A 27,906-nucleotide genomic window follows, 5' to 3' on the forward strand; every position below is an offset into this window, starting at 1 on the left:
TAACGTGTATTCCCAGCATTACTGTGAACCCATGCTATGCATCTGAGTGAACCTAACTTGCCTAATCTCCATGCTCCATCCAGTGACTGACTAAGCATTACCTTGTACTCATACTGTGCTGCATGATCTGGTCTTTCTTGTATTCCTGTATTGTCATTTTGCTGTATGTCACCCCTAAATATTGTCTGTAACCTAAACTAATGTCCAGTGAAATATGTTGGCGCTTTATAAGTACAATAAATAAATAAATAATGATACAGACAATGATATACAGTAATATCAAATATGGACACTGGTACAGAATACAGAACTGGTGCTTACAATGACAGATGTATTATGATGAATAAAATGTATATCAGAACGCAAGCTATAAAATAGCAAATTCCAAGACACAAATGGGTGAGAGAACCCTGCCCTTGCAAGCTTACAATCTAATCATAAAAATCGCTTCAGATTTACTTTAATTTGCCTGAAATAATAGGATGATTTGGTAACACAGAAATGAGCCCTGCTGACTGGTCATGTTGTGGTGATTTCGGTGACAGGTCCTCTTTACTGGCGATTTATGGATGTTTATGGTATGCCTTGCTGTAAAGCACTGCTGATGAAGCTGGAGCTATAAATTGATATTATGCATATCTAAGTATAATGGATCTGTTTGCTGCAGCCATGAAAGCCGACACATCCTGCAACCTTTGGAGAGAACAGTCTGTACTAAGTGGTCCAGGAGGGAGGCAGATCAATAATTCAGATAAAATTAGTCAACACTTCCTGAGGAGTCAGAATGAGGCAAAACAAATTGCCTGGGGAGTGTGGTTTGGTTTGGAGGGGGGCGGCGGCTCAGCCACTGTGGTGGGGGTGGGGAGAGAAGGCCTAACGAGCGATTCCTCACATATGACAAATACTGAGCATAACACGGTCCTGCTGTCACCTCCCTGATGCTGCAAAGGCTGTAGTGACATAGAGGAGGCACTCAATTATTCAGGATAGCCAGTTTTATGCTAATTATCCTGGTTTCAGCATCAGAACATCCTATAGCTATGAATTGCTGTATATTATTGGTATATAGCCCCGCCCTCCCAGTGATGCTTAGGGTGCTGCATACACACATCCAATTATGATTGGCCAATTTTACCACTTTCATGCAGTATGAGGGCAAAGAGATTTTGTATGCTATGAACAGATTGCGTAGGTAAGCTCTCCTACTCCATGGAAATGGTGAAATTGGCCAATCATTGGCCAAACAAAATTGGATGTGTGTACCAGGCTTTAAGGACGGTACCTACTCTGCGGTTTTTCCGACAACCGTCAATATTTTTTAGCAACGAGCGATTGTTTCTGTGATCTTGCAATGTGGGTATGGACATGAACGATGTATGGTGATGCGAGATCTTTAAGACAGACACCAGGTGCACCATATGGGGAAGGGAGAGGTAAATACTAGACAACAGGTAATGCTACATGGCGAGGGGGAGGGGACCACTAGTCACCAGGCAACATTATATGGTGGGGGAGGGATAGACACCAGGTAATGTATGGGGGAAGGAGGCGGGACCATTAGACACCAGGTACTGTAGTGTGTGTGTGTGGGGGGGGGGGGGGCACAAGACACCAGGTAATGTTGTATGGGGGAGGGAGGGGGGACCTGTAGACTCCAGGTATCCGTACACCAGGGGTCAGGAACCTTTTTGGCTGAGAGAGCCATAAACACCACATATTTTAAAATGTAATTCTGTGAGAGCCATACAATATGTTTCAAACTGGGAAGTGCGCATGCGCAGCAGATGGCCATGTTGCCCTGGTGATGTGTATACAGCTGATCCGCCCGGCAGCGGAAGTGTCAGACACGTCTTCAGCTTCTCTTGGGTTTCAGCAACATCAGCAATTTCCCTGAGAACCAGACAGGAGAAATACAGACTAACAGCTTGTACAATTAGCTAGCTGACTTGGGGGTTGATTCACTTTGTAGGACGAGATCCCTGCACTTTGGCTGAACAGCCTATTGGGCCAATCAAAGTGCGGGGATCTCGTCCTACAAATTCACTGGACCTGACAGGGTCCAGAGTGGGACAATTGGAGCAGCCGTTCGATTTAAGGTAGTGCGAGTAAGTTAGTAGTGCATGCTACAGCAGTAGTGTGCACTACTTTGAAACTTTTACTTGCGCTGCCACCCTAAGCTATACTTGAGTAGTATACCTTAGTGAAATAACCCCTACTGACTTGTCTGTGAGCCAGATGTAGCCATCAAAAGAGCCACATCTGGCTCCCGAGCCGTAGGTTCCCTACCCCTGCCTTACACCGTTAACAAGCACCTTAACCACTTGCCGACCGCCCCCAGCCGATGGGCGGCGGCAAAGACTGGGCCCAAACGACCGCAATACGCCCATCGGCGGGGGCGGCTGCGGGAGTGGCTATGCGACGATCGCGTCATTCGTGACGCGATCAGCCGCCGGGGACTGGCTCCGCCCACCACTCGTAGTAACCCGCCGGCCGTTCGGAAGCGCCGGCGGGTTACTAGCACCCGGATCGCCGCATTTACTTTGTATAATAGGCTTTGTAATGTATACAAAGCCTATTATACTGGCTGCCTCCTGCCCTGGTGGTCCCAGTGTCCGAGGGACCACCAGGGCAGGCTGCAGCCACCCTAGTCTGCACCCAAGCACACTGATTTCCCCCCCCCCCCTGCCCCCTGATCGCCCACAGCACCCCTCAGACCCCCCCCCCCTGCCCATCCCCCAGACCACTGTTTGCACCCAGTCACCCCCCTAATCACCCATCAATCACTCCCTGTCACTATCTGTCAACGCTATTTTTTTTTTATCCCCCCCCCTGCCCACTGTCCCCTCCTGATCACCCCCCACCCCTCAGATTCTCCCCAGACCCCCCCCCCCCCCCCGTGTACTGTATGCATCTATCCCCCCTGATCACCTGTCAATCACCCGTCAATCACCCGTCAATCACCCGTCAATCACCCGTCAATCACCCGTCAATCACCCGTCAATCACCCCCTGTCACTGCTACCCATCAATCAGCCCCTAACCTGCCCCTTGCGGGCAATATGATCACCCACCCACACCAATAGATCGCCCGCAGATCCGACATCAGATCACCTCCCAAGTGCAGTGTTTACATCTCTTCTCTCCTCTAAACACCCACTAATTACCCATCAATCACCCATCAATCACCCCCTATCACCACCTGTCACTGTTACCCATCAGATCAGACCCTAATCTACCCCTTGCGGGCACCCAATCACCCGCCCACACGCTCAGATTGCCCTCAGACCCCCCTTTATCAATTCGCCAGTGCAATATTTACATCTGTTATTCCCTGTAATAACCCACTGATCACCTGTCAATCACCTATCAATCACCCCCTGTCACTGCCACCCATCAATCACCCCCTGTCACTGCCACCCATCAATCAGCCCCTAACCTGCCCCTTGCGGGCAATCTGATCACCCACCCACACCAATAGATCGCCCGCAGATCCGACATCAGATCACCTCCCAAGTGCAGTGTTTACATCTCTTCTCTCCTCTAAACACCCACTAATTACCCATCAATCACCTATCAATCACCCCCTATCACCACCTGTCACTGTTACCCATCAGATTAGACCCTAATCTACCCCTTGCGGGCACCCAATCACCCGCCCACACGCTCAGATTGCCCTCAGACCCCCCTTTATCAATTCGCCAGTGCAATATTTACATCTGTTATTCCCTGTAATAACCCACTGATCACCTGTCAATCACCTATCAATCACCCCCTGTCACTGCCACCCATCAATCACCCCCTGTCACTGCCACCCATCAATCAGCCCCTAACCTGCCCCTTGCGGGCAATCTGATCACCCACCCACACCAATAGATCGCCCGCAGATCCGACATCAGATCACCTCCCAAGTGCAGTGTTTACATCTCTTCTCTCCTCTAAACACCCACTAATTACCCATCAATCACCCCCTATCACCACCTGTCACTGTTACCCATCAGATTAGACCCTAATCTGCCCCTTGCGGGCACCCAATCACCCGCCCACACCTCAGAACGTCCTCAGACCCCAGCCCTGATCACCTCGCTAGTGCATTGCTTGCATCTATTTCCCCCCTCTAATCACACCTTGAGACACCCATAAATCACCTCCTGTCACCCCCTAGCACACCTACCCATCAGATCAGGCCCTAATTTGCCCCGTGTGGGCTCCTGATCACTCGGCCAAACCCTCAGGTCCCCCTCAGACCCCCTTCCGATCACCTCCCCAGTGCATTGATTGCATCTATTTTCCCCTCTAACCGCCCCCTGAGACACCCATCAATCACCTCCTGTCACCCCCCTAGCACTCCTATCCATCAGATCAGGCCCAAAACATCCTGTCATCTAAAAGGCCACCCTGCTTATGACCGGTTCCACAAAATTTGCCCCCTCATAGACCACCTGTCATCAAAATTTGCAGATGCTTATACCCCTGATCAGTCATTTTGAGAAATTTGGTTTCCAGACTACTCACAGTTTTGGGCCCGTAAAATGCCAGGGCAGTATAGGAACCCCACAAGTGACCCCATTTTAGAAAGAAGACACCCCAAGGTATTCTGTTAGGTGTATGATGAGTTCATAGAAGATTTTATTTTTTGTCAAAAGTTAGCGGAAATTAGATTTGTATTGTTTTTTTCACAAAGTGTCATTTTTCACTAACTTGTGACAAAAAATAAAATCTTCTATGAACTCACCATACCCCTAACGGAATACCTTGGGGTGTCTTCTCTCTAAAATGGGGTCACTTGTGGGGTTCCTATACTGCCCTGGCATTTTAGGGGCCCTAAACCGTGAGAAGTAGTCTAGAAAACAAATGCCTCAAAATGACCTGTGAATAGGACGTTGGGCTCCTTAGCGCACCTAGGCTGCAAAAAAGTGTCACACATGTGGTATCGCCATACTCAGGAGAAGTAGTATAATGTGTTTTGTGGTGTATTTTTACACATACCCATGCTGGGTGGGAGAAATCTCTCTGTAAATGGACAATTGTGTGTAAAAAAAAAATCAAAAATGTGTCATTTACAGAGATATTTCTCCCACCCAGCATGGTTATATGTAAAAATACACCACAAAACACATTATACTACTTCTTCTGAGTACGGCGATACCACATGTGTGACACTTTTTTGCAGCCTAACTGTGCTAAGGGGCCCAAAGTCCAATGAGTACCTTTAGGATTTCACAGGTCATTTTGAGACATTTGGGTTCAAGACTACTCCTCACGGTTTAGGGCCCCTAAAATGCCAGGGCAGTATAGGAACCCCACAAGTGACCCCATTTTAGAAAGAAGACACCCCAAGGTATTCTGTTAGGTGTATGATGAGTTCATAGAAGATTTTATTTTTTGTCACAAGTTAGCGGAAATTGATATGTATTGGTTTTTTTTTCACAAAGTGTCATTTTCCGCTAACTTGTGACAAAAAAAAAAATCTTCTATGAACTCACCATACTCCTAACAGAATACCTTGGGGTGTCTTCTTTCTAAAATGGGGTCACTTGTGGGGTTCCTATACTGCCCTGGCATTTTAGGGGCCCTAAACCGTGAGCAGTAGTCTAGAATCCAAATGCCTCAAAATGACCTGTGAATAGGACGTTAGGCCCCTTAGCGCACCTAGGTTGCAAAAACGTGTCACACATGTGGTATCGCCGTACTCAGAAGAAGTAGTATATTGTGTTTTGGGGTGTATTTTTACACATACCCATGCTGGGTGGGAGAAATATCTCTGTAAAAGGACAATTGTGTGTAAAAAAAATCAAACAATTGTCATTTACAGAGATATTTCTCCCACCCAGCATGGGTATGTGTAAAAATACACCCCAAAACACATTATACTACTTCTCCTGAGTACGGTGGTACCACATGTGTGGCACTTTTTTGCACCCTAAGTGCGCTAAGAGGCCCAAAGTCCAATGAGTACCTTTAGGATTTCACAGGTCATTTTGCGACATTTGGTTTCAAGACTACTCCTCACGGTTTAGGGCCCCTAAAATGCCAGGGCAGTATAGGAACCCCACAAATGACCCCATTTTGGAAAGAAGACACCCCAAGGTATTTCGTTAGGAGTATGGTGAGTTCATAGAAGATTTTATTTTTTGTCACAAGTTAGCGGAAAATGACACTTTGTGAAAAAAAACAATTAAAATCAATTTCCGCTAACTTGTGACAAAAAAAAAAAATCTTCTATGAACTCACCATCCTCCTAACGGAATACCTTGGGGTGTCTTCTTTCTAAAATGGGGTAATTTGTGGGGTTCCTATACTGTCCTGGCATTTTAGGGGCCCTAAACCGTGAGGAGTAGTCTTGAAACGAAATTTCTCAAAATGACCTGTGAAATACTAAAGGTACTCATTGAACTTTGGGCCCCTTAGCGCAGTTAGGATGCAAAAAAGTGCCACACATGTGGTATCGCCGTACTCAGGAGAAGTAGTATAATGTGTTTTGGGGTGTATTTTTCCACATACCCATGCTGAGTGGGAGAAATATCTCTATAAATAGACAATTGTGTGTAAAAAAAATAAAACAATTGTCATTTACGGAGATATTTCTCCCACCCAGCATGGGTATGTGTAAAAATACACCCCAAAACACATTATACTACTTCTCCTGAGTACGGCAATACCACATGTGTGGCACTTTTTTGCAGCCTAACTGCGCTAAGGGGCCAAAAGTCCAATGAGCATCTTTAGGCTTTACAGGGGTGCTTACAATTAGGCACCCCCCAAAATGCCAGGACAGTGAACACACCCCACAAATGACCCCATTTTGGAAAGTAGACACTTCGAGGTATTCAGAGAGGAGCATAGTGAGTCCGTGGCAGATTTCATTTTTTTTTGTCGCAAGTTAGAAGAAATGGAAACTTTTTTTTTTTTCTTTTTTTTGTCAGAAAGTGTCATTTTCCGCTAACTTGTGACAAAAAATAAAATCTTCTATGAACTCACCATGCCTCTCACTGAATACTTTGGGATGTCTTCTTTCCAAAATGGGGTCATTTGGGGGGTATTTGTACTATCCTGGAATTTTAGCCCCTCATGAAACCTGACAGGTGCGCAGAAAAGTCAGAGATGCTTGAAAATGGGAAAATTCACTTTTGGCACCATAGTTTGTAAACGCTATAACTTTTACCCAATCCAATAAATATACACTGAATGTTTTTTTTTTTATCAAAGACATGTAGCAGAATAACTTTCGCGCTCAAATGTATAGGAAATTTTACTTTATTTGAAAAATGTCAGCACAGCAAGTTAAAAAAGTCATTTTTTTGCCAAAATTCATGTCTTTTTTGATGAATATAATAAAAACTATCTATAAGTTAATCTGTACATTTCTGTAAATCCTGCACAGTAGCACGGATCTGCCTTGGCTTTGGCGGCTAAGCAAAATCAGGTCTGGGCTACTGCGCATGCATGAGCCATCGACAAGGGTTTGTCAATGGTTTTGCGGAGGGGACAGTGCTGGAGGAGGACAGGGGAAGCCTTTTCCAGAGGCTTCCCTCTATTGAGGTGGGTAGTGGTACCCATTTTGGGACACTTTTTTTTACTACAGGTACACTTTAAAGCCCGAGGTGGGCTCAAAAAATGAAAAAAAAAGTAGGCTACCTCAACCGCGGGGTTAAACGTGTCAGGTAGCCGTGAAAAAACGCTGCTCCCTGCTGCTCCTGTGGGCCGCAATGGCCCACTTTCACTTTCGTGACCTCTGGGTTAGGACATTGCACTGAGAGACTGTGTGTCTTTAATAAGGTACAGGGAGGCGAGGGAGTGGCAGGAGGCGTGGCCAGGGACAGAGAATCCTGCAGAAATGCCACATGTGGGCGTTTTGAACAGGGAATTCCTCTCCCCTGTGTTTACCTCCGACTTAGGCCCAGTGCACACTGAGCGGATCCACCGGCCGCATCCACCTGGCTAATGTAAATGAATGGGCTGGTGCACACCGGCTTAGTTTTTTTGCAAACCGCAAACGTGCCTCCTGCTGCACGTTTGCGGTTTGCAAAAAAAGTAAACCGCCGGTGTGCACCAGCCCATTCATTTACATTAGCCAGGCGGATGCGGCCAGCGGATCGCATCCAAATCCGCTCGGTGTGCACTGCGCCATTTATCTGCCCTCCGCACCCAAAACCACTAGCGTTTTTGTGGATCTGCTAGCGGTTTTGGTGTGCACTGGGCCTTAGCGACAAATCTTGTTGCTAAACTCTGGGGGATATAGTGCAGCGGTGGAGGGGAGGGAGGGGCAGAGAGCCGCGGTGGGGGGACACAGAGTCATGTCATTAGGCAGAGAACACGCCTCTGTGTCCCATTAGCCCCCAAAAAATCCACCTCGGGTTCGATTGTTGCCAGTTCCAGACAAAAACAGAAACAGCATCCAAACACAGCACTTGTGGAATGAACTGAGTGCTCCACAGCAGTACAGTTAGGAGCAGCATGGACTGGAAGGGGCTGCGCATCATCTGCAGATAAGCAGACACGTCACCCGCTGCAGACTATACGTTGCTTAGTTCTGTAAATATTGGGGAGGGATGTTTTGCTGCTTGCAGACAGTGATGTGCAGAAAGCTGGTGGAACATATGGAATATGTGTTGAAGTCCAGACAAAGTCTGCGGTGAACTAGGATTCTCTTTGTGCTGAGGTAAACGCAGATGATGTGAGTCAGCCCAGGTCTGCACCGACCACAGCATTCCACCATGTGTGCGGGGGAGTCGCTTACAGCACAGATTCATCCATTTCTGCATTTTCTACCTGTGACATAGTGGCTGGGAACCTTGTTTTTTTTTGCAGAAAACTCCAGGCAAAATCCCATGTCTGTTATTTATTTATTTACTCGTCGATTGCCACCCAGAGATGGATTAACCCATTCTGGACCAATGTAGTTGGAATCTACGTCCTGCTGATGGCTGTGCGGCTCTGACAGGACAAAGTTTACAGATCAGGTGTCCCATCCTCACAGGCTGCATGCTTGTACCGGCATTGTGATCATGCATACCGAAGCCAAAAGGTTAGCATGACAGCAAGGCAACACACTTTGTTTTTAAAAAGGAATGGCAGTCTGTGTATTCCTCTCACTACACATTTCTTTGAGGCCCCTTTTACACTTGCCTTGCAAGTGTGCATTGTGTTACCCCGTTTTACTGCAGGGTAGTGCAACGACAATGTAAGGCAAACGCACTTAACACGTTGTGCTGGAAGAGCCCGATCGGCCGCTGAGCTGCCTCATAGTCAACAGTCAACAGCGCTTTACTGTCAGACTTCCGCAGCGGCGGAAGTAATGTAAGTCAGTGGATGACAGAAATGTTAAATATGTTGGCAGCAGCAGTGCACGGCGCACGCACAGAGCGATGGGAATATGACAGGAATCCCAGTGATGTACTTCCTGTCCAGCAGGGAGGAGGTCACTGGATGAGGGGCGTACACCGCTATGCATATGATCCTGTCGGCGCACTCTATAACAGGGTCATCATAGGCAAACGCAGGGGGGGATTACAGCTGCCCATAATCCCCCCTCAGACCAGGGCCAGTACAGTTTCTGGGGACAGGCAGACATTGAGACACCAGAATATTTGTAGGCATCATGCAGCTCACTGCACCACCCCTTTCTTTCTCTGCTACAGTTGACTTTGAATGTAGCAGCAGCATGTGTGCAGAGCATGGAGCAGCAGTGTGTGTACAGAGCATGGAGCAGCAGCGTGTGTGCAGAGCATGGAGCAGCAGCGTGTGTGCAGAGCATGGAGCAGCAGCGTGTGTACAGAGCATGGAGCAGCAGCGTGTGTACAGAGCATGGAGCAGCAGCGTGTGTACAGAGCATGGAGCAGCAGCGTGTGTACAGAGCACGGAGCAGCAGCGTGTGTGCAGAGCATGGAGCAGCAGTGTGTGCACAGAGCATGGAGCAGCAGCGTGTGTACAGAGCATGGAGCAGCAGCATGTGTACAGAGCATGGAAAAGCTCTGGGGAGTTTAACAGAGTCAGGACTGAGCACAGCCCTGTGCCCCTGCTGTGTGAATGCTTCACTTTCCCCTTCATTACCAATGTCGGCTGTCCTCACTTTTATCTGTATCCAAACTGCTCCTGACTGATCTTGTTGTCAGGCCGGTTGAACAAACTGGAAATTGCATTATGTGTACCCAGTATGATGTCCTACCATATTATTATACTGTGTTTTGCATGGTTGAGGGAGGCCTTTCAGGAATCCTCCCCTCTATGTCCCTGGTCATAAGAATGACATTTTGTGCTTTGCGGTCCGATGCGATGAGGACTGGCCAGGTGTAAAACTAGCCTGCATCTATGAATAACGCGCCACATGGATCTGTAAGAAGTTTCTGGTGTTGATAATGTTAAATTCCTGGCTGGGAGGTGGGAGCGGCAGCGAGATGTTACTCACCCCTTATGAGAAATGTGTGTCAGCAGCTCAGAATGCATCTATACTGTAATATAGGAGGGATAAGCACATGACGGGACAGGCAGGCAGTGTCATCACATCCAGTACTGTTCCATGGTCTGCAGCAATGCAGGTCACCCCAAGGCCAAAACAACCATTTTCCCTGGAAGTCTATGACATCAATACTCCTCCCCGGCATCGATGAGGCGTGAAATCCTACTGGGAAACTTCTGCAAGGGAAAGGAAACGTTTACTGAGGCAGGGAACACACTTGACTTTCAGTTTTCCGCGCGCGTTTTCCTGCATACTTTTTCTGCACACCAAGTGTGTTTCCATGCAGGAAAACGCGTGCGTTTTTTCACAGTAGCTGATGTAATTGATAGAGAAAACTGCCAAAATGTGCAGATTCAGGATGCAGAATGTCAGTTTTTTTTCTGCGTGCGAACAACACAGTAAGTGTGAACTAGCCCATTGATTAACAAGAGTTCTCAGTTTTTCTGTGCAGAAAACGCGTACGAAAACAGTCAAGTGTGTTCCCTGCCTGAAAGTACTCAGGACTTTTCATAGTGTAATCTGCTTCATAAAACGCACAGAATGCTGGTAAAGCGGACCTGAACTCAGTACTTCCTCTCTACTCTAAAAGATAAGCAACAGCATAATAACCTTTGAAGAAAAGTTACAGCTGATACAAATCCTGCAATAAATCTGCAGTGCTTCTACTTCCTGCTTTCATGGAAGGAGACGTATTGTTAGCATCCTGTGCTTTCAAATGAGCTTATCTGCCATGGCAGTCAGCTGACATGGGGAGATATCAAATACAGTGGTGATTAGTTAACAGATGATGGGGAATTAGACTGGCTAAACTCTCTAAATACATACAGGGTGCATTTCTCTGTGGTTTCCTTCTGTCTGTCCTGTGCAAGGGTTCAGGTTCACTTTAAAGAAGAACTATTGGGAAAACAACATAATGAATAAAATTGCTTATTTGTTTCCAATAATTAGGTATAAATTATTTAGTCAATGCTGGAGAATCTTTCCTCACCCTGATTTATATTCTGAAATGTATCACAGGTGGCGACATCTTTAGTCCTGTCAGGTGCAGCTTTGCGGAATGTTTAGTTAATGTGGTTATAGGTGCTCCTCCAACTCAAATATAGTTTCACAAACCACAAAGCAAACAAGTATGGGTTGCCACACAGTGGGATGGGAAATGCCTCCCTAAAATAAATGATATGAAGTCTGTGCAGGCGCTCAACACTAATGATAAAAAGTCCACAGTCCCAGAACAGTCTGTATTCAAACGGACCCAAACGGTATCAAAAAGTTCACAAATATGTATCCACCAGGTACTCTCACCAGATCAGTTGGCTGACTCAATCACAAATCAGCAAAAGTAGCATAAACATATACTCCAACGATCTTCCACTGCTAATGGCATCTGTAGATTAAACATAATATGCGGACATAGCGTAATACTGCCGTGGATCACAGAATTATAGTGACAGTGTAATTCACCCCGTGTCAGGTGATCAAATCTGTGTTCCCACCACCGACAATGTAATGGTTAACTGCTCACCAGATTCCAATGCTGACCCCCCAAATCGATCACCAGTAAGCGCTTATGTTTAGATCTTTTCTATTCAGACGGGATGCACATTCCTTAAAAACTTTAAAATCTAATGAGGCTGAGGGAAAAGGGAAATTTAGAGGCTCAGCTAGGGGTGCATTCACCTCATTTAAGCATACTTCGCTGATTGTATTCAATTGGTTCCGTCGGACCGTCTTTAAAATCCAGGTTTTCTTAAAGCAAATGAGGTTTTCCTCGGTTCAGATTTTAGTTGGTAATGTGGGATTTGAGCCTTTGACTAGGGTTCAATCCAGGTGAATCCAGGTTCAAGCCAGTATGTAATGGCCCATACTCACGAGGGACAATTGTCGCCGCAACACGCGGGGCGCGCGTGTTGCGGCGACAGGTCGCCCGTGAGTATGGGGCGCGCTCACCGAACTGTCGCCCCGAACGGGCGCTCACCCCGAACTGTCGCCAGTCGCTGAAGTCGCCAGGCGATTGAAATGTTCAATCGCCTGGCGACAGTCGCCGCCGCAGCTCCACCGCAGCTGTCGCTAGTCCGCGTGAGTACGCGGACTAGCGACAGCAACCTCCATTGAGGAACGCAGAGCTTCCGGCGAGCTTCCGGCGGGGGGAGGAGGAACGTCGGCGACAGCTTCCGTCGCGCCGCTGGTCCCTCTTCCGCGTGTGTACGCGGAGGGACCTGGCGAGGAGCTGTCGTCGGCCTGTCGCCCACACGCTCACGTGTGCTGGCGACCGGCCACTTTTACCGCCCGTGAGTATGGGCCATAAGACAGTAAAGAGTCTTCGGCAAGGTTCCCTAATAATCCTGGTTGCCCGTGGAGTGCGCCCTGAAAGGCTGCAGCTTTTCAGGGCGCACTCCACGGGCAACCAGGATTATTAGGGAACCTTGCCGAAGACTCTTTACTGTCTTACATACTGGCTTGAACCTGGATTCACCTGGATTGAACCCTAGTCAAAGGCTCAAATCCCACATTACCAACTAAAATCTGAACCGAGGAAAACCTCATTTGCTTTAAGAAAACCTGGATTTTAAAGACGGTCCGACGGAACCAATTGAATACAATCAGCGAAGTATGCTTAAATGAGGTGAATGCACCCCTAGCTGAGCCTCTAAATTTCCCTTTTCCCTCAGCCTCATTAGATTTTAAAGTTTTTAAGGAATGTGCATCCCGTCTGAATAGAAAAGATCTAAACATAAGCGCTTACTGGTGATCGATTTGGGGGGTCAGCATTGGAATCTGGTGAGCAGTTAACCATTACATTGTCGGTGGTGGGAACACAGATTTGATCACCTGACACGGGGTGAATTACACTGTCACTATAATTCTGTGATCCACGGCAGTATTACGCTATGTCCGCATATTATGTTTAATCTACAGATGCCATTAGCAGTGGAAGATCGTTGGAGTATATGTTTATGCTACTTTTGCTGATTTGTGATTGAGTCAGCCAACTGATCTGGTGAGAGTACCTGGTGGATACATATTTGTGAACTTTTTGATACCGTTTGGGTCCGTTTGAATACAGACTGTTCTGGGACTGTGGACTTTTTATCATTTGCGGAATGTTTGATTACTGAGAATTCTGAAGCCAGTGAAAATAATGCCTGATGTCCCATAATGCCCTGGAAGGAGAATCCCGCATAGCTGAATAGCCGAGCTGTGAAATCACTGGGAGGGAGGGACTACATAGCAAAATACAGAAATATATAGCTAGAGGAAAGGTTTCTGGTGCTGAAACCAGGAACAATAACATAAAAGTGAGTATCCTGAATAATTTACTACATTTTACTATATGTCACTACAGTGGCTCTTTAAATCACAACTCGAGTAACAGATCTAATATATCCGGACTGTTTAGGGCCTGTTGAATCGGGCATTTGAACCGGCAAGCTTACAGAAAAGCATTTGGCGGCTTTCGGTGGCTTCCAGTGAATTTCAATGTTTTTCACGGAGGCATGGTGGTAAGCGACCTTAGGAGCAACCTGTTCTCCTAAGAATGACTTTTTTTTTTGGGGGGGGCCAGGGGGGGGGAGGATATACCACAGTTTTATTTTGTATTTAAATCTAGTTTGTGAGCTTTTACTGTTTCATTGTCTCTGCTCAATGATACCTTCAGGAAGTATGTTAGAGCTCAAATCTATGAATTATTGATCCTTTTTATCTCTTTCCTGCTCATAGAAGCCATTTACAGACAGGAAAGTGTTTTATGGCTGTAATTAGTTATTAGTGACTGTTACGCTATAGTCTGACCCAGGCAGACCCGGTCCCGACCCAGGCAGAGAAAGAAAAAAAGGAACACAGCATAGTTATTTGTGTGCTAGGCACTGTGCACGCACATGTCTATCTCATCATGTCACATGTCACCTCGGTTGTCCTTTAAAATCATGTTTTACACATCACGTCATGGGACTCAATACGAAGACTGGCGCCTGGCAGGGATTGGGACAAACCTTTGGGCGACAGTTTGGGGCCGGGGCTGTACAAACACACTGGTAGGCTGTAAGCTAGCAACATGTTCTGTTACTATGCAGTGAGGAGGTGGGCCAACGGCTCTGCACATAATGGAGTGGGTGGAGTGAGTGAGAGAACAATGCCCTTCGCTGACTCAAATCAATCCCCCAGGCGGATTGACCACCAAAGCATGGAGGTGGCTGGTGGGCCGCTGCACACATGCTAGATTCTTGGCAAAGGTGGCTCCAAAATGTAGCCAACTGAGAAAGTCACTGAGATTCTAATAGTTCCATCCTGCATGCAAATTATATGCGCCTTGGAACTGGGCCAGTGAAATGGCACTTCCTGCCAAATTGGCAGATTTTCCTGCTAATACAATTTGCATTAAAATTTTCATGCAAGCCAGTATTTGTTATATATTGTGCTACGTGCACATGCTGGTCTGAATTTTGGCCACGATGCTTGTCCAGAGCCGGGAGTATGGCCACAGAAGGAGACCATATAGAAATGCACCCTGTATGTATTTAGATAGTTTAGCCTGTCTGATTCCCCCTCATCTGTGACTAATCACAAGTTGTAATTTGAACTCTCAGCTGTGTCAGTTGGCTTCCTCGGCAGAGCAGCTAATTTGTAAACACAGGATGTTAACCCTATGTCTGCTTACATGAAAGCAGATAGTAGACACACTGCAGATTTATTGCAGGATTTGTATCAGCTGTAACAAATAATTGTTTTTTGTTTAAAGGTGATTTATGCCGTTACTTATCTTTCAGAGCAGAGAGGAAGTTCTGAGTTCAGGTCCGCTTTACATTTAGTGATAATGGTTTCATAGGTGTACCCAGGAAAGGTGCTTACCTGAGACAAATGTTTCCCTTTTATCATCCGGCTGCCCAGATCTTGGCAAGGCCGCCCTGCTTTCCTGGTACTCGGAAGAGGAGCCAGGGAGGGTTTTCAGTGAAATTTTAATAATCTGCTGACTGTAAAATGTAATTTCAATGCATAAATTTAGGATGATAAACAAACCTCTATGCCAATAATCAAAGAGAAAACCTTTTAGTGAGAACAGGCAGTGAGAGGTATATGTAGGTCGCCATATTTAATACCATTTGCCTGGCAGCCCTGTTATCTATTTGGCTGCAGTAGTGTCTGAATAACACAAGAAACAAGCATGCAGCTAATCTTGTCAGATCTGACAATAATGTCAGAAACACCTGATCTGCTGCATGCTTGTTCAGGGTCTATGGCTAAAAGTATTGTAACCCTTTAAAAGAGGGCCCCAAAAGTTTTGCTAATGTATTTCTATGTGTGAGGTAACTTTAGCATCTAAGGCTAAGTTTCGCCTTAGATGTTCGCCTATGGAACTAAAACGGCGCATGGGAGAGGAGTGGAGGCACCATAATGGTCGCATAGACTGTTGCTAGGCGACCAAAGCACACAGAGCAGTGGAACTTTCCAGAAGCCCCGCGCGGCCTGTCAGAAGCTTCAGCGCAGGCGCGGAGGGGCAGAGCTAGAAGGGTGTAGCCGGAGGGAACTGGTTAGAACCAGCCAGAGCGCGCCAGTCGAGCGGAGAGGAGAGAGGAACTTAAGAAGTCAGGAGGCAGCGGACAGGGCTGGCGCTGCCATAGAGAAAAGGGGGCAATTGGCCCAGGGGCTCCAACCTCTGCAGGGGCCCGACACTGCCGACCCTACTAAATTGTGCCTGCTCCCCCCACTCCCACTGCTCCCTGGGGCCCTCGTGTTCTAAGCCTCGGCAGTAATTAACCAGTCCTGGTGGGCGGCGGTGGCTACACAGTCTGGGCACTCTTTCCACAAAGTCCTCCTCTTTCTCTATGACCCGACACGTGTTTACGCATTCATAACACATGCTGGATCTTAGAGAAAGAAGAGGACAGGGTAGAAAGAGTGTCTGGACTGTATAGCGCGGGACTGATTAATTACTGCTGTGGCTTGTCACGTCACACAAGGGCCCCGGAGAGCAGAGGGGAGAGGTCATTGCCGGGGGGGAGGGGGGTTGTTCGGGCAGGGGGCCCCCGATTCAGTTTGCCCCAGGGCCCCGGAGCCCTTTAAACTGGCCCTGGTGGCGGAGAGAGTGGTAAGGGGGCCACAAGGAAAATGGCCAGAGAGGATAAGAGGGGACCCGGCGGCCACGCAGCAACCATAGCAGAGCAAAGAGACAGCGGCAACCAGGCCAGACAGTGACCGGAGACCAGAGGCAGCGTGCGCAGAGCAAATCCGAGCTGGCCTGGACAGAAAGGAAATCCAGCAGTCAGATGAGTATGGGCCCTAGAGCCAACTACAAGTTACAGTGAGTGTTCAGTTAGTAGCCAGTGTTCAGCGGAGGCTTGCTGAGATAGAAATATAGCAACCAGGGGCATCTCTAGCCATTATGTCACTCCAGGCGAGAAAACCTGTGGCGCCCCCCTCCCCCCAGTGGTGCCCCCTGATGAAAATAATCGTAACGCAGCAGTGTTTCACCGTAAAATAATCGTAACGCAGCAATGTTTCACCATAGGATAAAAGTAATGCGGCAATCTTTCACCAGAAAATAATCATAACGCAGCAATGCTTCACTTAAAATAATCGTAATGCAGCAATCTTTCACCAGAAAATAACCATAATGCAGCAATGATTCACCATAAAATAAATTATAACGCAGCAATGATTAACCATGAAATAATTATACTGCAGCAATGATTCACCATAAAATAATTATAATGCAGCAATGATTCACCATAAAATAATCGTAATGTGGGCAGCGTTCACCAAAAAATAATCGTAATGTGGCAATCTTTCACCAGAAAATAATCGTAATGTGGCCAGTGTTCACCAGAAAATAATCGTAATGTGGCCAGCGTTCACCAGAAAATAATCGTAATGTGGCCAGTGTTCACCAGAAAATAATCGTAATGTGGCCAGCGTTCACCAGGAAAAAAACGTAATGTGGCCAGTGTTCACCAGAAAATAATCGCAAAGTGGCCAGCATTCACCAGAAAATAATCGTAAAGTGGCCAGCATTCACCAGAAAATAATCGTAATGTGGCCAGCATTGACCAGAAAATAATCGTAATGTGGGCAGCGTTCATCCGGAAATAATCATAATGTGGCCAACGTTCACCAGAAAATAATCGTAATGTGGCCAACGTTCACCAGAAAATAATCGTAATGTGGCCAGCGTTCACCAGAAAATAATCGTAATGTGGCCAGCGTTCACCAGAAAATAATCGTAATGTGGCCAGCGTTCGCCAGGAAATAATCGTAATGTGGCCAACGTTCACCAGAAAATAATCGTAATGTGGCCAACGTTCACCAGAAAATAATCGTAATGTGGCCAGCGTTCACCAGAAAATAATCGTAATGTGGCCAGCGTTCGCCAGGAAATAATCGTAATGTGGCCAGCATTCACCAGGAAAAAATCGTAATGTGCTAACAAAAAGGAAAAAAGGCTAGGGTTCAAGATATTTAAATCAGATAGTAGTAAATTTTATTAGTTACAAAACACCAAGGACAGAACCATAGCTTGATTGCATGCAAAAATCAGCTTCATAAATGTCTGGGCAGCGTTCACCAGAAAATTATGCTAATGCAGGCAGCGTTTTACTAAAAATGTATTATTACTTGTAAAAAGAAAAGCATTTACTCACCTGCAGAAGACTCCTCTCCCTGGGCGCAGCTCCTCCGACGATCTTCCTGCAGCAGCGCAGCCAGCCTCCGAAAGTCCCGCGCTGACAGGCAGAGCAGGGCTACAGGAAGATGGTGCCCGAAGCCCTGTACTGGAGACACAAATAGTCTCCAGTACAGGGTTTCGGACGCCATCTTCCCGTAGCCCTGCTCTGCCTGCCGGAAGACTATGCAGGCTGGAGCAGTGAGCTGTGGGCTGCGGGGATGAACTGGCACTGCGTCTATTAGACGCCGCGGCCAGTTCACCACAGGGGTCGCACAGTCTGGCGGGGGAAGGTGGGCACTCCCCCCCCTCCCCCGCGGCGGCGCCCCTCCCCCACCCGGCGCTCCAGGTCACCGTTTGTCCTTGCCTGGTGGCTGGGAAGCCTCTGATAGCAACCCAGAACCTGAAGAGGCCAGGCCTGTTGATAGTGCTGTCACTAGAGACTGTCTGTGTGCAAAGGCCTTAAATACACAGACATTGTGTTGATGATACAGTTGTTAATGCCAGCTAAAGTGAAGGAATCTGCTGCTGAATATGGGAAGTGTTTTGAGTGTGAAGCCTTTCTGTTACAAGAGACATCATCAGCCTCCATTAACCTCTTGAAGACCGCAGTGTTAAACCCCCCTAGTGACCAGGCCAATTTTAGATAATTGGGCCACTGCAGCTTTAAGGCATAGCTGCAGGGCCGCACAACACAGCACACAAGTGATTTCCCCCCCCCCTCTTTTCCCCCCACCAACAGAGCTCTCTGTTGGTGGGGTCTGATCACCCCCACGTTGTTTATTTTTTTTAATCAATATTGATATACTTTTTTTTTTTTTACTTTACCCTCCACCCAGCCAGCCAATGACACGATCGGCTGTCATAGGCTTCTGCCTATGAGAGCCGATCGCTCTCTTGTCCCCCAGGGTCACACGGCTGTCCCTAATACAGCGCTGCTGCTGATCGCAGCGCTGTACTATAGGTAAAGACGCTGTCTAACAGTTTCCCAAGCGGCAATGCCGCTCAGAGACTGAAGGCAGCTCCGCCCCCTGAGCAGGAGATGCGCGCACAGCGTGGGCGCGATCTCCTGCTAGCCCCATAGAAGACCGTTCACGCCAATCGGCGTGGAGCGGTCCTGGGGCTGCTGCACTGCTCACGCCAATTGGCGTAGAGCAGTCGGCAAGTAGTTAAGTACCCCGCTGAGCTGACACAGCCACCCGCTTGCTTTAGGCCTGATTCAAAGACAGTGTGCCTGTCAAGTCCGTTTTAAGTCAGGAGTTGAAGTTCATGTGTTCTTCTGTGCTATATTCTGAAGTTTTACAGAGAGTGATACAAGAAGTGATCCAAAGTGTGATTTATGCTTATTACCTGAGTACATGGTCCTAAACAAAGAGAAGATAACTAAGGCAGTGAGAGTAAAGAGAACCTGTCAGTATTAAAGAAGATAAGTGAAAAAGGAGGAGTTGCAGTGCGTCTTGTGATACTAAAAGTGTGCTACAGTGTGGAGTGAACTGACCTTTGACCAAGATACAGAGTTCACTTACTTGGAGTACAAGTTTTGCAACAACTCTAAATTAGAGCTCATTCAGCCTAAAAGTCAAAGTGCACAAAAAGAGAGTTATATTGTGGGAGGGTGATCTGAGTGGTACAGGCGGGTGCATTGGTCACTTTTATACTTTATTTTGTTTACTTTTATTTTCCTAACCCATTTTGATTTATATTTTATTTTGTTTGTTATTTTGGGAGGCCCTGTCCAGAGAGGTGTGTTAAGTGTAAAGTGGGTTTGTGGTAGATTATCAAGAGTCTAAAGTGATCTTTGAGCAAGGTGAACATCCTTTTTGGGATCAACCAACGAACTGTGCAACTATACAGTACCATCTTTAACCCATTCGCGTTCCGTCGTTTTCACTTGAGCAATGTTCACCTCCCATTCATTAGCCTATAACTTTATCACTACTTATCACAATGAACTGAACTATATCTTGTTTTTTCCGCCACCAATTAAGCTTTCTTTGGGGGGTACATTTTGCTAAGAGCCACTTTACTGTAAATGCATTTTAACAGGAAGAATAAGAAAAAACGGAAAAAATTCATTATTTCTCAGTTTTCAGCCATTATAGTTTTAAAATAATACATGCCTCCATAATTAAAACTCACGTTTTGTATTTGCCCATATGTCCCGGTTATTACACCGTTAAAATTATGTCCCTATCACAATGTATGGCGACAATATTTTATTTGGAAATAAAGGTGCATTTTTTCCATTTTGCATCTATCACTACTTACAAGTTTAAAATAAAAAAAATATAGAAATATTTCATCTTTACATTGATATTTAAAAAGTTTAGACCCTTAGGTAAATATTTACATGTTTTTGTTTTTTTATTGTAATTTTTTTTTTTTTTTTATATTAAACATTTTATTTGGGTATTTTTGGGAGGGTGGGATGTAAACCATATTTTTTTAATGTAACTGTGTGTTGATTTAAATGTTTTTTACTTTTTGTTGTAGTTTTACTTTTGGCCACAAGATGGCGGCCATGAGTTTGTTTACATGACGTCACTCTAAGCGTAACACACGCTTAGAGTGACGCATCGGAGAGGGAACAGCCAAAAAAGGCACAGTTTCCGAGAGAAGCTGTCGCTTTTTCAGCGGGGGAGAGGAATCAGTGATCGGGCACCGTAGCCCGATTCACTGATTGCCTGGCTAACGAACTGTGGGCCGGGAGCGCGCGTGCACGCGCGCGATCGGCCGCTGAGCGCGCGGTAGCGCGCATGGTTCCTGGACGTAGTTTCTACGTCCAGGAACCAAAATAGGTTAAAGAGAACCTGAACTAAAAATAAAAAGTCAAAATACCCATGCACAGGTCATACTTACAGTACCTCCTGTGTAGTCTACTCCTCAATCTATTTATCCTCTCCTGTGTCCCATTTGTGCACTGTGATCAATGGAATTCTCTGCCCTCCATTTTAAAAATGGCCATTACCCCACAACAGCTTTCTGGTCAGCACACTGTTAAACTGTAATATCACCCACTTGAGCCATAGGGAAACATGGACATTACCTTGCTCATTCAGTTGTAACTGACAGCTGCTGATATATAACTGACAGCAATTGCTATATCTCAGTTCTGATAAAATATTGTCAGAACTGGAAGAGATCACTGTAAGAAGAAAGTAGTGAGCTTCTAAGAGGAACTGACGGTGAGGTTAGTATGTAATATTCATTTGCAGCTACATCATGTGTTTATTTTAAATAGTTTTACTCACTTCAGGTTCCCTTTAAGAACTGTCACAAGTTCCCCCAAGGTTTTGCTGAGCAATATAGCTTGGACTTGGTGGCAAGGGACTGAGAACTGTTAAGAACTGAAATTGCTTAGTAGACCATCCCCTTTCCCTGCCCACACCCCAACAGTGGTACTGTGATATAAACATGCTGTAAAGTGATTGTTGTACAAGAAGATCTTTGTAGCTCAAACTTTCATATATAATTTGTATGTAACTTAACCTTTTTATTCCGCAGCTTTTACCGGTGCACCGGCTGTGAAGACTAGAAGATTGTGTATAGTGACCTGTGATATGCAAGAGAGATGGATTGTGTTGTTGAAGTGTTACGGATTGATTGAAGTTACCAGTGACCACTGTTAGGTCACAAATAAATATTTGATAATTTCATCTGAGTCAGTGTCTGGTGTATTCCCCTCAGCTGGGGCCTGGTGCTAACGGATAAATCGGGTTACAGTATTAGAGGCAGAGGATCAGCAGGACAGCCAGGCAACTGGTATTACTTATAAGGAAATAAATGTGGCAGCCTCCATACCCCTCTTTCTTCTGTTGTCCTTTAAAACCTATTAAAAGTCCCAAGGATTTCATGTAACTGATGCAGCCAATATATAGATCAGTAACTCACCACTCACATTTTTGTAGATGTTTTATTACATCTTTTCATTGGACATTACTGAAATGACAGTTTTTATAACAGTGGACATTTGGCCGGCCCTAGACTTTTTGCCGCCTGAGGCAAAATTAGAATAAAATCGCCGCCCCCCAGCCGTGGGGGGGGGGGGGGGGGAGCGCCGAGCTGGACGGGGAGCGGGCAGAAAGGGAGTATTGGGCCTAGCGGCGGGGAGGGGGGTCGGACCCCCCCTCCCTCGCCTGGGTCTCCCGATCTGCGCTCCTCCTCCAGCGTTACGTACGAGCCTGCATATGATGAAGAGGCAACGAGCGGGGGAATCACTCACCTCTTCCGCGTTCCATCGTGCGCTCCACTGACGTCACTTCCTGCAAGGCCGTCCGCTTGCAATACATTGGGCGGCGTTGCCGAAAGTGACGTCAGTGGAGCACGCGATGGAACGCGGAAGAGGTGAGTGATTCCCCCGCCCGTTGCCCCTTCATCATATGCAGGCTCGTACTTAACGCTGGAGGAGGAGCGCAGATCGGGGGACCCAGGCGAGGGAGGGGGGGTCCGACCCCTCTCCCCGCCGCTAGGCCCAATACCCCCTTTCTGCCCGCTACCTCTCCAGCTCGGCAGGCAGCCCCCAGCGGCAGCGTCTATGGACAGGCGAGTGCCGCCCCCCCAGATTTGCCGCTTGAGGCAAATGTTTCATCCCACCTCATGAGCCCTGGTCCTATCTCAACAACTCAAAACACAGCCATTAATGTCTAAACAGCTGGAAGCAAAAATGAGCACACCCCTAATTGAAGAATTTCAAAATGCTGCCCTAAGTGTCAATATTTTGTGTGCCAACCACTATTTTCCAGTGCTGCCTTAAAGTGGACCTGAACTTATAACTTCCTCTCTGTTCTAAAAGATATGCAACAGCATTGAAGGTTAAAAAAAAAAAAAGAAACCCCTCAGAAACAGCACCACCATGGTTTGTAAAAATTATTTATCTTATTATATGATCTTTATTAAACATGATGAAAAAATGGAGTATAAATTTGACACTCATGATAATTCCTTGCCATATATAATAGGTATACCCCCTGCAGAGGTCAATCATTTTGTATCTAATAGCACTTGTTAAATATTAAAGTGAAGGTCTGAGGTGAAAAAAAAAATCTTCTTACCTCAGGCTTCCTCCAGCCCCTTGCAGCCGTCCTGTGCCCTCGCCTCAGCTCCACTCCCTGTCGGTGGCCTGGGGATCCCTTCGGTACAAGAAGCCTACTTGCACTCCAGCGTGCAGCTCACGTAGTAGTGCTGACATCATCCAGACTGTACTGCGCAAGCGCAAAAGTTCGGCGCCTGCACAGTACAGTCCAGATGACGTCAGTGCGCCGCATGCTGAAGCGCAAGCAGATGTCGACCTGGCGAGGTCGGCATCTGTACCAGAGGGGACCACCAGAGCTGCGGCGAGGGCACAGGACAGCTGCAAGGGGCTGTAGGAAGCTGCAGATAAGTAGATTTTTTTTATTTTTATTCATATTGGACCTTCCCTTTAAATATGTACCCACTGAGGGCTCAAACATTGAGCCCACAGATGGAAATAGTGCAATAAAAGTGCCAAGATAGTCATATGCTATTAAACCTGCATCAGGAAAAAAATGCATCAAAATTGACAAGTGCAAATCCATATAGCAATAAAACAATTCATAAATCAAAAAAGTGCTAGTCCTGTAACCTTTTACTAATTAAAGTCTGATGTCAGGTAAAGATGATATAGGAGCAACCTATAGAGTAAAGTGCAAAGAGACCAATAGAGCAAAAGATACTTAGCCCAAGAAATGATAGACAGGCAGGGCAGTAGGGCAAAGAAAGACGGAGGATCCCCTTAGGACAGGTCCCACTAGTTCCGAGGGCATCACCCCGCTTTCTCAAGGAGAGTAGGATAACCATTATCCATATGACCTCAGTGCAGTGAATATTAATTAGCCATGTGGCTGGCCGCAGAGGAGGAGGGGAGACCTCCTCCCCCAACATTACTGAGCATGTGCAAATAGTCTAACGTGGCTTACCCCAGTATAACGTACAGCATGCAGCACTTTGTTTAAACGTGCTGCGTTACTAGGTAACGCAACGTGTGCACTGCGAAACAGCACATTGATTTTACAGTGCTGTGAGTTAGGCTGCCGTTACTGGCTGCTGTAACGTGGGACTTTAACGTCCCACTGTGAAACCAGCCTAAAGTGAACCTGAGCCAAAATTATTTAAAATAAACACATGATGTACCTGCAAATTAATATTACATACTAACCTCACCGTCAGTTCCTCTCAGAAACTCACCATTTTCTTCTGACAACGATTCCTTCCAGTTCTGACAAGATTTTGTCAGAACTGAAATATATCAGTTGCTGTCAGTTATATATCAGTTGATGTAAGTTATAACTGAAAAGACAACTGATGAGCAAGGTAATGTCCATGTTTCCTTATATCTCAAGTGGGTGATATTACAGCTTAACAGTGTGCTGACCCGGAAGCTTTTAGGGAGTCTTCAGCATTTTCAAAATGGAGGTTAGAGCGTTCCATGGATCACAGCAGACAAACAGGATGCTGGACAGGAGAAAGAGATTGATGACGAGATTACACAGGAGGTAAGTATGATGTGTATATGTTTATTAGGACTTTTATTTTTCAGTTAAAGGGAACCTTAATTCTAAAAAAAAAAGTTTCACTTACCTGGGGCATCTACCAGCCTCCTGCAGGCATCCTGTGCCCTCGCAGTCACTCATGGCTCCTCCGGTCCCCCGCTGCCAGGCAACTAGTTTCATTTTTGCCGACTAGGAGTCGGCCGCCCGCCATGCGTACCTTTTTACGCATTACTGCTGGTGCAGGAAGTTATTGCGGACATTAACACGTACATTTTTACGCGTTACAGGGAAAGCGTAAAAAGGTATGCATGGCGGCCAGCCGACTCCCAGTCGGCAAAAATGAAACTAGCTGGCAGCGGGGGACCGGAGGAGCCATGAGTGACTGCGAGGGCACAGGATGCCTGCAGAGGGCTGCTAGATGCCCCAGGTAAGTGAAACTCATGGTTTTTTTAGAGTTAGGGCCCGTTTCCACTTGTGCGGTGGAAATCGCCGCAGTAAAAATGTGCATGCGGATGCGAATTTCGCATGCGGTTACGGTCGCATACGATTTCGCATGGATGACAATGTGTGCTTTTCCATTGATTCCATGCAAAATCGTATGCGAATTCACATGAGAATTCACATACCAAAACCGCATGCTAATTCCCTATTAACCTCCTTGCCGGTTCAATTCCTCCGGCAAGGAGGCAGCGCAGGAGTTTTTTTTTTTTTTTAAATCATGTAGCGAGCCGAGGGCTCGCTACATGATAGCCGCTGAGCGGCGGCATCCCCCCACCCACTCCGATCGCCTTCGGCGATCAAAGTAAGCAGGAAATCCCGTTCAGAACAGGATTTCCTGCAGGGCTTCCCCGGTCGCCATGGCGACGGGGCGGGATGACGTCACCGACGTCATGGACGTCGGGACGTCATAGGGAATCCCGATCCGCCCCTCAACGCTGCCTGGCACTGATTGGCCAGGCAGCGCAGGGGTCTGGGGCGGGGGGAGTGGCGCGGCGGATCGGCGGCGAGCGGCGGCGATCGGAAGTTACAAGCAGCTAGCAAAGTGCTAGCTGCTTGTAACAAAAAAAAAATTATGCAAATCGGCCCAGCGGGGCCTGAGCAATCCTCCTGCGCAGGTTACCCCGAACTGAGATCGGGATAACCGGCAAGGAGGTTAAATACATTGTATGCAAATCGCATAGCGGTATGCGAATTCTGATAGCTCTGCCGTGCAGATTTTTTCTGCACAGAAAAACGCAAAGGAATCCTGACAAGTGGAAACAGTCCCATCCACTTGTATTGGCTATGCAAATTTGCATGCGGCAAACGCATGCGAATTCGCGATAGTGGAAACGGGCCCTGAAGTTTCCCTTAAAGGTTTGCTTTAAGTATGTGATATTTTCTACCATTCCTTGCTGTCCCAGGGATGGGGGTTGTAAGAGTGTCACAGTCAAAACCGGGGGCATGGTCGCAGTTTTGACCTCTAATACCACATTGAACCCAGGCAGTTGCCCAGTTTGCCCCTTAGGAAGCGCCAGTCCTGGGTAGAGTCTAGCAATATTGTCATGATATACTTTTGTTATTTCCTACAATTCTATAATACCGACAGATATGGATCGCCTGACTGCCCCCCGTATCACCCAGTCCCAAGCACGACTCCAGGACTTCTCAAGAGCTGCTCCAGCACTATAGAACTCCCTACCTCCCCCTATTAGGGCTGCGCCCTCCTTCAACATCTTCAAGAAGGCCCTTAAAACTCACCTTTTCACTCTGGCCTACCATCCCTCACAATTGCTCTAAACCCGCAGCTGAACTCTGGTCCTCTACCTTTCATGTCACTACCTCTCCCTCTAGATTGTAAGCCTTCGGCAGGGTCCTCCTCCTTATGTCTCCTACCTGTTCACGCATCTTCATTACCGTACACCCATCCTATGGATCTGAGTGAACTCGACTTGCCTAATCTCCATGCTCCCCTCCAGTGACTGACTAAGCATTACCTTGTACTCATACTGTGCGATCTGGTTTGCATGTATTCCTGTATTGTCATATTGCTGTATGTCACCCCTAAATATTGTCTATAACCTTAACTAATGTCCAGCGCTGCATAATATGCTGGCGCTTTATAAATACAATAAATAAATACAAACAAATTGCAGGTGGGTCTGAGCTGTCCCTATTTTTAGGAATCTGTTATAATAATAATAATAATAATAATAATCCGAACATTTATATAGCGCTTTTCTCCTGTCGGACTCAAAGCGCTCAAGAGCTGCAGCCACTGAGACGCGCTCAGGAGGCCACCCTGCAGTGTTAGGGAGTCTTGCCTTGAACTCCCTACTGAATAGGTACTTGACCTAGCCAGGATTCGAACCCTGGTCTCCCATGTCAAAGGCAGAGCCCTTAACCAGTACTCTATTCAGCCACTATAATCAGCATCTTGCTGATTATTATATTTAGGTGTCCTTCAGAGCCTCCTCGCACGCGACTCCTCCATGCCCCCCCCTTCCTTACAGAAGCCTTACAGTAGGATTTGTTTCTTGGCAGAGATTATTTTTATGTCTGGGCCTCCCAGGGGACGTCTCCAGCTGGGGCTCACAGGAAATGGAGTCTGAAGATGCATTATTGATCTTAATGGATCTGCTGTCTTGCTGATATTTCCTTTTTTTCATGTCTGTCCCTCCTTCGGCAGCCATCTGGCTCCTTGTTGTAGCCTCATCCTGGGCTGCCACTGCCTAAACACCATTCAGATGACACCTGGGGTATCGCTGCTGATATCAGAGCGCTGGGATCACAGGAAACGTTGGCTGCGGTGACCTAGTGGCTAAGTGGTTAGCACTCTGACATCCGCAGCTAGGCCCCCTCCAGGGACGCTGAATGGAGTTAGCACGTTCTTTTCTCTCTGCATTTGGAATATAGGAATGGAAAGAGACAAGTCCATTAGTAGCTCCCATTTGAAAATTCTGATTTGCCTGGAAGTTGTGATGATTGTTTGCTAATAAAGCTTTTTGAAGAGCCAAGACCTGGTATGCAGATCAGGTGCTCCCCCACCACCACCACCTGGCTGCATGCTTCTTCCAGCTGTGTGATAATGCTGATCCTCAGAATGACAGGCAGATGCAGTATTGCACCACACCGCTTTAGGACTGGTTCATACGGACAGTTCTGCAACGCTAAACGACGGCTGTGTCACTTGACCTTCCTGGCGGTAAGCCCGAGCGGAAGGCACCGCTCAGGCCCCGCTGGGCCGATTTGCATTTTTTTTTTTGCTACACGCAGCTAGCACTTTGCTAGCTGCGTGTGCAATCCGATCGC

The sequence above is a fragment of the Hyperolius riggenbachi genome, chromosome 9 (genome assembly GCF_040937935.1).
Source record: "Hyperolius riggenbachi isolate aHypRig1 chromosome 9, aHypRig1.pri, whole genome shotgun sequence".
Classification (NCBI taxonomy): Eukaryota; Metazoa; Chordata; class Amphibia; order Anura; family Hyperoliidae; genus Hyperolius; species Hyperolius riggenbachi.